This window comes from Oenanthe melanoleuca, unplaced genomic scaffold, assembly GCF_029582105.1.
Source record: "Oenanthe melanoleuca isolate GR-GAL-2019-014 unplaced genomic scaffold, OMel1.0 S001, whole genome shotgun sequence".
NCBI lineage: Eukaryota > Metazoa > Chordata > Aves > Passeriformes > Muscicapidae > Oenanthe > Oenanthe melanoleuca.
In genome coordinates, this window is record NW_026612650.1 from 8,723,291 (window position 1) to 8,733,327 (window position 10,037).

Consider the following 10,037-nt stretch of genomic DNA (forward strand, 5'->3'; position numbering starts at 1 on the left):
ACTGGATGCGGAGCAGATGCAGGGGAGTCTGACCGCAGAGAGCCTTGCTTCCCGACTGTGTGGGGCACTCTGGCACCATGAGACAAAAAGCCTTTTATTGATCAGAACTGCTTCCTAAATAACCACATTAATGTTCCTGGGCAAGCACTTGTGATTGGTCCTAAGTTCAGGCTGCCTAGCCCTCTGACCAATAGCCTCCGCAGCCCAGGCAGGAACCCATAGGTCCAAATCCCAGTCTGGTTCTGAATTGTGTCCTATCACTGTGTCTGAAGGACTGTCTGTCCCACCAGGCTGCTTCTCCATATATGGAGAAGTCAGTTGCCCAGTAATAAGGCCAGCTTGTACTGTGACAAAAACCCAATTCTGACCAAAGCACCCTGGATAAGAACGATGCCTCTTTTCCACAAGCAACAAAACTCATCATCCCAGTTTCCAGATGTCAGTTAGGAGGAGGTGCTTTGCACTCCAATGGTAGCCAGGGTTTTTGGTGGCGGCAGCTTTAGGCAGGGAGAAATCCTGCAGAATTCTAGTAGGCAGCAGCCCAGTTGCGGCTACCGACCCATGCATATGAGCCATGGCTTCCTTCCATGAGAAACAAATCTCACCATCCCAGATTCTTGATGTCATTAAGGAAGAGGTGTTTGGCAGTCCAATAGCAGCTAAGGTTCTAGGTGGTTGCAGCTTTGGACTGAGAGAAATCCTGTGTCATATGAAATTTTAGCAGGCAAGAGCCCACTCCTGGCCTAAAGACATTGGATACCAATGGTGACTCATTTCAATGGAAAAAAAAATCTCACCATCCGAGTTTCTGGATATCAGTTTAGAAGAGGCCATTGGCGCATCAAAGGCAGCAACTGTCCTAGGAGGTGGCTGCTTTGTTCTGGGAGAAATCCTATGCCGCAAGGAACTTCAGCAGGTGAAAACCCATGCCTGCCAAAGGACCCTTGATATGAATGCTGGCTCTTTCCCACAGGAAACAAATCTCACCATCTCAGTTTCCAGATGTCAGTTAGGAGGAGGTGTTTTGCACTCAAATGTCAGCCAGGTTTCTAGGTGGTGGCAGCTTTGGTCTGGGAGAAATCCTCTGCCATATGGAATTTTAGCAGTCAAAAACCCAATCCCGAACAAAGCACCCTGGATACGAATGTCAGCTCCTTCCCACAGGAAACAAAATTCAACATCCCAGTTTCCAGATATCAGTTCAGAGAAGGACAGGGTTCTAGGTGGTGGCAGGCTTTGGTCTGGGAAAAATCCTGTGCCATATGGAATTTCAGCAGGCAAAAACCCACTTCTGGACAAAGGACCCTGGATAAAGACGGTGGCTCTTTTCCTCAGGAAACAAAACTCATCATCCCAGTTTTCAGATGTCTGTTTGGAGGTATCATTTGGCACTCCAATGGCAGCCAGGGTTCTCTGTGGTGGCACATATGGTCTGGTAGAAATCCTGTGCTGTATGTAATACTGGCAGGCAGGAGCCCTGTTGCTGCTACAGGTTTCATTATAGGAATGGTGGCTCCATTCTATGGGAAACAAATATCATCATCCAGGTTTCCTGATGTCAGTTAGGAGGCCGCCTTTGACATTCCAATTACAGGAAGGTTGTAGGTGGTGGTAGCTTAGATCTGGGAGAAATCGTGTGTCGTATGGAATTTAAGCAGGCAAAAACCCACTCCTGGCCACTGGGACCCAGGATACAAATGGTGGATCTTTTTCACAGGAAACAAATCTCAGCACCCCAGTTTCCACATGTCACTTCGGAGGAGGCATTTGCCACTCCAGTTGTAGCTAGGGATTTACACAGTGGCGTCTTTAATCTGGGAAAAATCCTGTGCTGTATGGAATTTTAGCAGGCCAAAGCCCAGTGTCAGCCAATGGACCCTGGATACGAACACTGGATCTTTTCCACAGGAAACAAAATTTACCATCCTAGTTTACAGATTCCAGATTGGAGGAGGCACTTGTTATTCCAAAAGCACCCAGTCTTTTTGGTGGTGGCAGCTTTGGTGTGGGAAAAATCCTGCACTGTATAGAATTTCAGCAGGCAAAAACCCACTCCTGGTCAACGCACCCTGGATACGAACGTTGGCTCTTTCCCAAACAAAACAAAACTCAACATCCCGTTTCCAGATGTCATTCAGGATGAGGCATTTGGTATGCCAGTTAAGGTTACAGGTGGTGGCAGCTTTGGTCTGAGAGATATCCTGCAGCATATGGACTGGCAGAAGCCCAGTCATGGCTGCAGGCCCATGCATACAAACCATGGCTTGCTTCCTTGGGAAACAAATCTCACCATCCCAGTTTCCTGATGACAGTTGGGAAGAGGCGTTTAGCACTCCAATAGCAGCCAGGGTTCTGGGTGGTTGCCTGTCACTGTCTGAGGGTCTCTTTGTGCCCGAGACCACTCAGATGGACATAGGAGGGTGGTTCAGGGCACAGGGTATTCTTGAAGCTGCCGAAGAAAGGCTGCAGGAGACAGTCGTCCGGTCTCAAGGTCTGTTTATTATTTGTTATCTCTATAGTTTTCTTGTTCGCGAGCAGCAGTCTGGTCACCACCGTGTCCAGAACGAAAGTCTGCCCACGAAAGGCAGGACTTATCTTTTATACTCTAAACTACGTATTCTATGTTTACAATAGCTTTCCAATACTACAATATCTTATTACTATGTCCAGTTTTGTCCTCAACCAATCTGTGATTCCCAGCATCCCCCACCAACATGGAGAACAAGAAGAAGAAGAAGAAAGAAGATACCACACCCCAATTCCTCCATCTTGGCCTCGTGGCTGATAATATAAACAATCCCAAAAATTACCTTTTCTACATGCTAACTATCCAATTCACACTCTAGTTTCCCTTAAAAGTTGCATTTCTTCTCTGAGAGAAGGCAGATGTTCCCATGGAGCTAAATCCAGCTCTCGGACAACCCTGGCTCTATTCGGAGGTCTTTCATGGGTCTGACAGGGGGGTTCTCGCACCCACAGAAGGTCCAGAGGGACTCCCTGGACCCCCACAGTAGCCTTTTTGGTCTGGGAGAAATCCTGTGCCCTATAGTATTTAAGAAGGCAGAAGCCCTGTCGAAGGTACAGGTTCCATTATATGAATGATGGTTCCATTCTATGGGAAATACATTGATGCCTTAAGTTCTAAGTTTTTCTATTCTGCTTGGGTGTGCTTTTCCATTGTGCTTGGGTGACAAAGACAAAATATTTCAATTCCAGCTAGGGACTCAAGGACAGTTTCTTCAAATTTTGGGCCCTAAGCATAAAAAACATGAAAAGAAGAGGGCGGGCCAGCAAGCAAGCAAGGAGGCTGAAACTTCACAATTTGAGACTATTAATTGGACGGTTGACTCCTGTATGTAAACGGACTAAAATCTAAAAAGATGTGAGATCATGTGACCAAGCCCTGCCTTGCTTCCACCTTGGAGCCATCCAGGCCAGGGTCACGACTGTGGCACTTCTACTGCCAGGGTGTAGCCTTTGAAGGCCTCTCAATAAATACCCATTCTATTCCCCATAACTCTGTTTAGCCTCTATTCCAGCTCCTCTAGGCATCTGAACTGGTACCTCTGGTGGGGCAGGTGAGGCATCTGGAAAACCCCTGGACTGAAGCCCTGCCGACAGCCCTGGAAAGGCCCAGCAGAGGTCGAGAGGTATCAAAGCCAAGAACCCTGGAACAGGGGCATGTGAGTGATGGAATAAAAGGGTATTCTATTTGTTTAGCATCTGGGTTAGGTGCTAAGATGGTTTGTAAATAGCAATTTTGTAAATTGTAAATTTGTTTTGGGGAACCTTAGGGTTCTCAGCAGAATTGTTTTGCCCTGTATCCGTGGGTAAGAAGGAACACCTTCTTAAAGAGTAAGTTTAAATTGTAGGGCTGTTTTCCTGAAGCCAAAGGGTGGTGCAGCTGATTAGTTTCTGTGCAGCAGCTGTGAGGGTTGTGAATTCTAATCCTGACTCTATGTTTGTGCTTTTTGCTCTTTATTTTTGGGTATCTGAATGGGGTGTGTTGCGGGAGACTCCTGGGTTCTTTGTATCAGGGTGGACGGAGTGGAACAAGACTCAAACGCTCTGTAAATGCTAAAAGCTACAGCTGCAGTTTATTATAAGAGAGTCTGCTAGGAACTGCCCGGCTCAGCCACATACAGATTAAAAAGACAAACGGGGGGAGAGAAAGAGAGAAAGGGAGGGTAGAGAGAGAGAGTAAAGAAGGTAAAGAGCATAAAAGAAAAAGAGGAAGAAGAGAAGAGCAGGGGGAGGGACAGAGAGTAATGGGATAAAAGGGTATTGGGGTAATGGAAGAGGGAGAGGAGAAGTGGGAGAAGAGAAGGAAAGAGGAGTAAAAAGTAAAGAGAGCAACTTCCATTTGTAATACAATAAATCCTTTTCCATCATGAATATTTTGATCCCTAAGAACCAATCTAATACAAAATTCTATAGCATTTACATGCAGCCTATAGGAATCCTTATATTAGCATAGTGTGTGACATTCTGAACTCTAAGATCTAATCTTGGACTCTGATAAGTCTTTTGTGACCTTTGGAGTGGCTCTCTGGCCAAGACCATTATTTTGACAAGAGTGGATTAGCTTCAGCGGGCTACCCTATTTTGTTCATGGTAATTTAGTAACTACGGCTTTCCTGTTTTACCTTCCCCAACAGTGTGTATCCTCTTCTGAATGTGATAATGGCAGTATTCCAACAGATAGCCCTTTGGGGTTAATATTGAAAAAGTGGGCGAATTTAACTGGGGAGAAGTCTATGCTTTTAAAATCTAAACCTATTAGACTCTCAGAGAAAATTAACTAGATAATGGAGAACCATGGCCTAAATTTTGAAGTTTAGACCTGAAATTAATATCAAGATTAATATGCCTGTCCTAGGGGGTGATATTACAATGCTTTGTATCCCCAATCGTGTGTGATGTTCGGTGCTTTCAGAATTGACTCTGAAAGTGAAGGTTTGTTTTGTCTAGTTAGCCGGCGCCCCTCCCCATCAGCTGCTGGCTGTCAGCTGCTGCTTCTGCTGCTGCTTGGCAGGGACTGGTGAGAGCAGATCCTTGAGTCCAGGACTGCAGGAGCCAAAGGCTATGAGCAGGGAATTGCAATGTTGAGCAAGGCCTGGGCTGGTTGGAGGCAGCAGAAAGGCCAAGGGCTGAGCCCAGGCCTGGCACAGCAGGGCCTGTCCCTCACGGGTGGCTCGGGGCTGTTCCTGGGGCACTGGGATGGGAGGGGCAGCAAGGACAAATGTCATCACCCTGCAGCCCTGTCAACCTGCTCAGGGAGGGCTGAGGCAGCAGCAAAGTGCAGCCCCTGCAAGGAAAGTTCCTTCTGTGGGGCTGCAGAGGCGCTGCCCAGCCCAGGGCACAAAGGCCTGGGTGCCTCTGGCCCTGCCAGCCCTGCCCAGCCCTTGGCCATCTCTCCTGCAGCCTGTGCCCCTGTGCGTGCTGCTCCTCTGCCCTGGCCGGCTGCACACGCCCATCTCGCTGTCCCCCCAGCATTTCTCAGCCCAGCATTGCTGTGCCCTCCCTGGGCTCCCTGCACCCAGCGCTGCCGGCTCCTGGCACACAGAGCCATGGCACGGCCCAGCCTCACGCTGGGACACCTCGGCCACCAACATTCTGCCCTGGGAGGGACTTTTCTGCTTCCTCACCTCCAGGCTGAACCTTCCAGGCTGCACTTGGGGGAGGTTTCCTTCTCTTCCCACTCCCAAGGAAAGCTCTGTCTCCTGCTGTTCACAAACAGAGAAGGGCTGGTGGTGGGAGATGTGGTGGTCAGAGGCTGCCTGGGGTACAGTGACCATTAAATTATTGAGTTTTTAAATATTCTGTGAAAGAAGGAGGGGCATCAACAAAACTTCAACACTAGACTTAGAGAGAGCACTTTTCAGCATATTCAGGATGCAGATTTAGGGATAACTGAATCAGGTACTGATTTTTTTTAAGGGAAACAGCCCTTAAAACAAGGTTTGTAGGAAGGAAGGAGACACTTCAAAAAAGAAATCTTGAAGGACCAGAAGAAGATTGTCTCTCTGTGCCAAAACTGAGTTACCAAGGAAAATGACTGGTCTGCCTGGGCATGGAGCTTTTCCAGGAGCTCAGGGAGAAAAGAAGGTGCATCACCTTTGGACAGAGGGACAGGCTACTCAGGAAGTATTTAAAGAAGTTGTTAGGTCATGCAGAAAGAAAATTAGAGAGGTGAAAGCTAAATTAGGACTTTAACCTGGCCACTACTGTGAAGGATAACAAAAATGGTTTTATCAATACATTCATGGCAAAAGGAGGGAAAAGGAGAACCTTGATTCCTTATTGGGGGGGATATGGTTACCAAAGATGAGGAAAAGGCTGAGGTACTTAACCCATTGTTGGCCTCACTTTTCAAAAATAAGACAGGTTGCCTTTAGGACAAGTGTTCTCCTGAGCTGGTAGATGGGGACAAGGAGCAGAACAGACCCCTGTAATCCAGGAGGAAGCAGCTGGGGACCTGCTGAGCCACTCAGATGCTCACAGGAGGCTCTGGGACCAGATGGGATCCATCCTAGCGGGATGAGGGAGCTGCTGGAGGAGCTCCCCAAGCTGCTCTCCATCATTTATCATCAGTCCTGGCTCCCTCACCAGGGAGGTCCCAGAGGACTGGAGGTACCAATGTGAAGCCCATCCCCAAGAAGGGCTGGAAGGAGGATCTGGGGAACTCCAGGCCTGTCAGCCTGACCTCGGTGCCCAGCAAGGTGATGGAACAGATCACCTTGAGTGCCATCACAGGGCACCTGCAGGATGCCTGAGGGATCAGAGCCAGCCAGCGTGGATTTCAACTATCTGCATTGATGATCTGGATGAGGGCACTGAGTCCACCATCAGCAAATTTTCTGGTGACACCAAGCTGGGTGTGAGTGTGGATCTGCTGGAGGGTAGGAGGGCTCTGCAGAGGGACCTGGACAGGCTGGATCCAGGGCCCAAATCCAACAAGATCAGGTTAAACAATACCAAGTGCCGGGTCCTGCACTTTGGCCACAACAGCCCCTGCAGTGCTACAGGCTGGGGATAGAGTGACTGGACAGTGACCAGGCAGAAAGGGACCTGGGGGCACTGGTGGACAGTAGGCTGGACATGAGCCAGCAGTGTGCCCAGGTGGCCAAGAAGGCCAATGGCTCCTGGTCTGGATCAGGAATGGTGTGGCCAGCAGGAGCAGGGCAGTGATTCTTCCCCTGTGCTGGGCACTGGTGAGGCTGCACCTCTAGTGCTGTGTCCAGTTCTTGTCCCCCAATTTAGGAAGGACATGGAGGGGCTGGAGTGTGTCCAGAGAAGGGCAACAAGGCTGGTGAGGGGTCTGGAACAGAAGTGCTGTGTGGAATGGCTGAGAGAGCTGGGGATGTTTATCCTGGAGAAGAGGAGGCTCAGGGAGACAAGGCAGTGTCAGGGCACAGGTTGGACTTGATGATCTCCAAGGTCTTTTCCAGCCTGGCTGACACTGTGATTCTCTGTAACCACCCTTGGAGCAGTTGCAGGATGAGCCCTGGACCTCCTCTTCAGAAGGTCCAAGCATCCCAGGTCCATCAGCTTCTCCTCACAGCCCCAAAGCCCATCCTGTCAGTCCTGCAGAGCCTCTCCAGCCCTTCCTCACTGCCCAGAACAGGGAGCCCCCCACCCAGACACACCAGCCCAGATGTGCCCCCCTGGCCTGTGGTGCCTCTGGCAAGGGAGCAGCACAAGGCACTGCAGGACCCTGCAGACAATTCCTGAAGCACTTGTAGGATGACCCTGCTCCCCAGGGGACATTCCCATGGTGCCAACAAACTAACTGAAATGGGGAGTGGGGCCAGAGAGGAAAGGGCAAACAGGGATGGGTTGTTTGCAGGGAAGGGGACAGGATTGGGAAAGAGAAAGAAATATGGATCAGGAAAGAGGAAAGAAAGAAAAGGTGAAGCAAAGGAAATTCTCAGGGCAGTTTGGGGGTGGCTGCCACGCAGCCCTGGCTCTGAGCAACAACATCTGCAGATGGGACAGGAAACTCACAGCTCATGGGAACAAACTTTCTGGCTGACTGCAGTGGCCACGAAAAACCTGAGTGGTTTCCCTCCCGTCCCCCAGCCCTTGCTGGCCCCAGGGCTGATGGCATTTGTGCTCACTCAGCTCCATCTCCCCACAGCAGCACCATGGGGGTGCTGACACCTGCTCTGTGCAATGCAAACAGGGGCTCCTGAGCCAGTGCTGCCGTGTCTGTGCCTGCAAGGATGTGGCACCTGTGTGAGCTGGGGGAGAGGCCAGGGCTGCAGAGGGGGGATGTTGTTGGCAGGTGCATGAGGACGCCCTGGGACGCTGCCCTGGGCTGTCCAGCGCAGTGGGGATGGATCAGCCCCTGCTCTGCTGCTCCTTGCCAGGGTCTCCCCCTTGCAGGGCCCTTGCAGAGCACCAGCCATGCTGTTTGCCCCCAGCCTGCCCACGGCCAGCCTGGGGCTGCTCACGGGCATTTTCTCTGCTCAGCATTGGCCTGGCCAAGTGTTGTGGAGAGAGCCTGGCCAAGGAGCCTGGAGCCCCCAGGCCCTGCCCTGAGGCGTCAGCGCTGCCCCAGCAGTGCCCATGGCCTGTCCCTGCTGCAGCCCCGGCACTGCCACCCCCAGGGCTGTGCCCAGCCCCGAGAGCACTCAGGCCCTGCAGCAACACGAGGGGCAGGAGGGCAGCGGGGCAGTGGCACGGGAGCAGCACTGGCAACACCAAGTGCTGCTGCTGCTGCTGGGCACAGCTGCTGTGCCAGCACTGATCTGCCCCAGCTCTGCACACAGACATTGCTGCTGCAGCTCCAGAGAAGGGAACAAAAGGGGCATCTCTGGAGAAAACTTTGCTGGGAGAGAGATCCCTTAGTTTGTGTAAAGCCACCAAGCACAAAGCCCTTCATTGACACAGTCTGTGGCAACAGGCAAGATGGAGAAACAAAATGAGCAATGGGACACACAGTGGCTTTTTTTTATGTACAGTATGATAAAACTAAAACAAAGGGAAAAAAAACCACAACCAAAACAAAAAGTATCAAAGATGACTTTATTACAAGTGGTTTTCAGAAACTGACCAGCAGTTTAATGTTCCTGAAAGCATCCAGTCATCAGTCTCCACACTGCAGCTTTGAGCTCCTGATTCCTCAGGCTGTAGATGAGGGGGTTCAGGAGTGGAGGCACCACCGAGTATAGAACTGACAGTGCCAGATCCAGGGATGGGGAGGAGATGGACAGAGGGCTTCAAATAGGCAAAGAATACTGTGCTGAGGAACAGGGAGAGCACAGCCAGGTGAGGGAGGCAGGTGGAAAAGGCTTTGTGCCGTCCCTGCTCAGAGGGGATCCTCAGCACAGCCCTGAAGATCTGCACATAGGAGAAAACAATAAACATAAAACAGATAAAATCTAAACAAACATTAACAGCAAGAAGCCCAAGTTCCCTGAGGTAGGATTTAGAGCAGGAGAGCTTGAGGATGTGTGGGATTTCACAGAAGAACTGGCCCAGGGCATTGCCATGGCACAAGGGCAGGGAAAATGTATTGGCTGTATGAAGCAGAGCAATGAGAAAGCCACTGGCCCAGGCAGCTGCTGCCATGTGGGCACAAGCTCTGCTGCTCAGGAGGGTCCCGTAGTGCAGGGGTTTGCAGATGGACACATAGCGGTCGTAGCACATGATGGTCAGGAGAGAAAACTGTGAGCCAATGAAGAACAGAAAGAAAAAGATCTGTGCCACACATCCTGTGTAGGAGATGGTCCTGGTGTCCCAGAGGGAATTGTGCATGGCTTTGGGCACAGTGGTGCAGATGGAGCCCAGGTCGTGAGGCCCAGGTTGAGCAGGAAGAAGAACATGGGGGTGTGCAGGTGGTGGCCGCAGGCTACGGCTGATGATGAGGCCGTTGCCCAGGAGGGCAGCCAGGGAGATGCCCAGGAAGAGGCAGAAGTGCAGGAGCTGCAGCTGCCGCGTGTCTGCCAGTGCCAGCAGGAGGAAGTGGCTGATGGAGCTGCTGTTGGTCATTTGCTGTTTCTTGGCCTGGGGATCTGTAAGAAAAGCAATAA

At 50.8% G+C, this 10,037-nt stretch overlaps 1 pseudogene; it reads right to left on the reverse strand.

The window, feature by feature from the left end:
- Positions 1–9,051: 9,051 nt before the first annotated feature.
- Positions 9,052–9,801, reverse strand: LOC130266034 (olfactory receptor 14A16-like; annotated as a pseudogene).
- Positions 9,802–10,037: the final 236 nt, after the last annotated feature.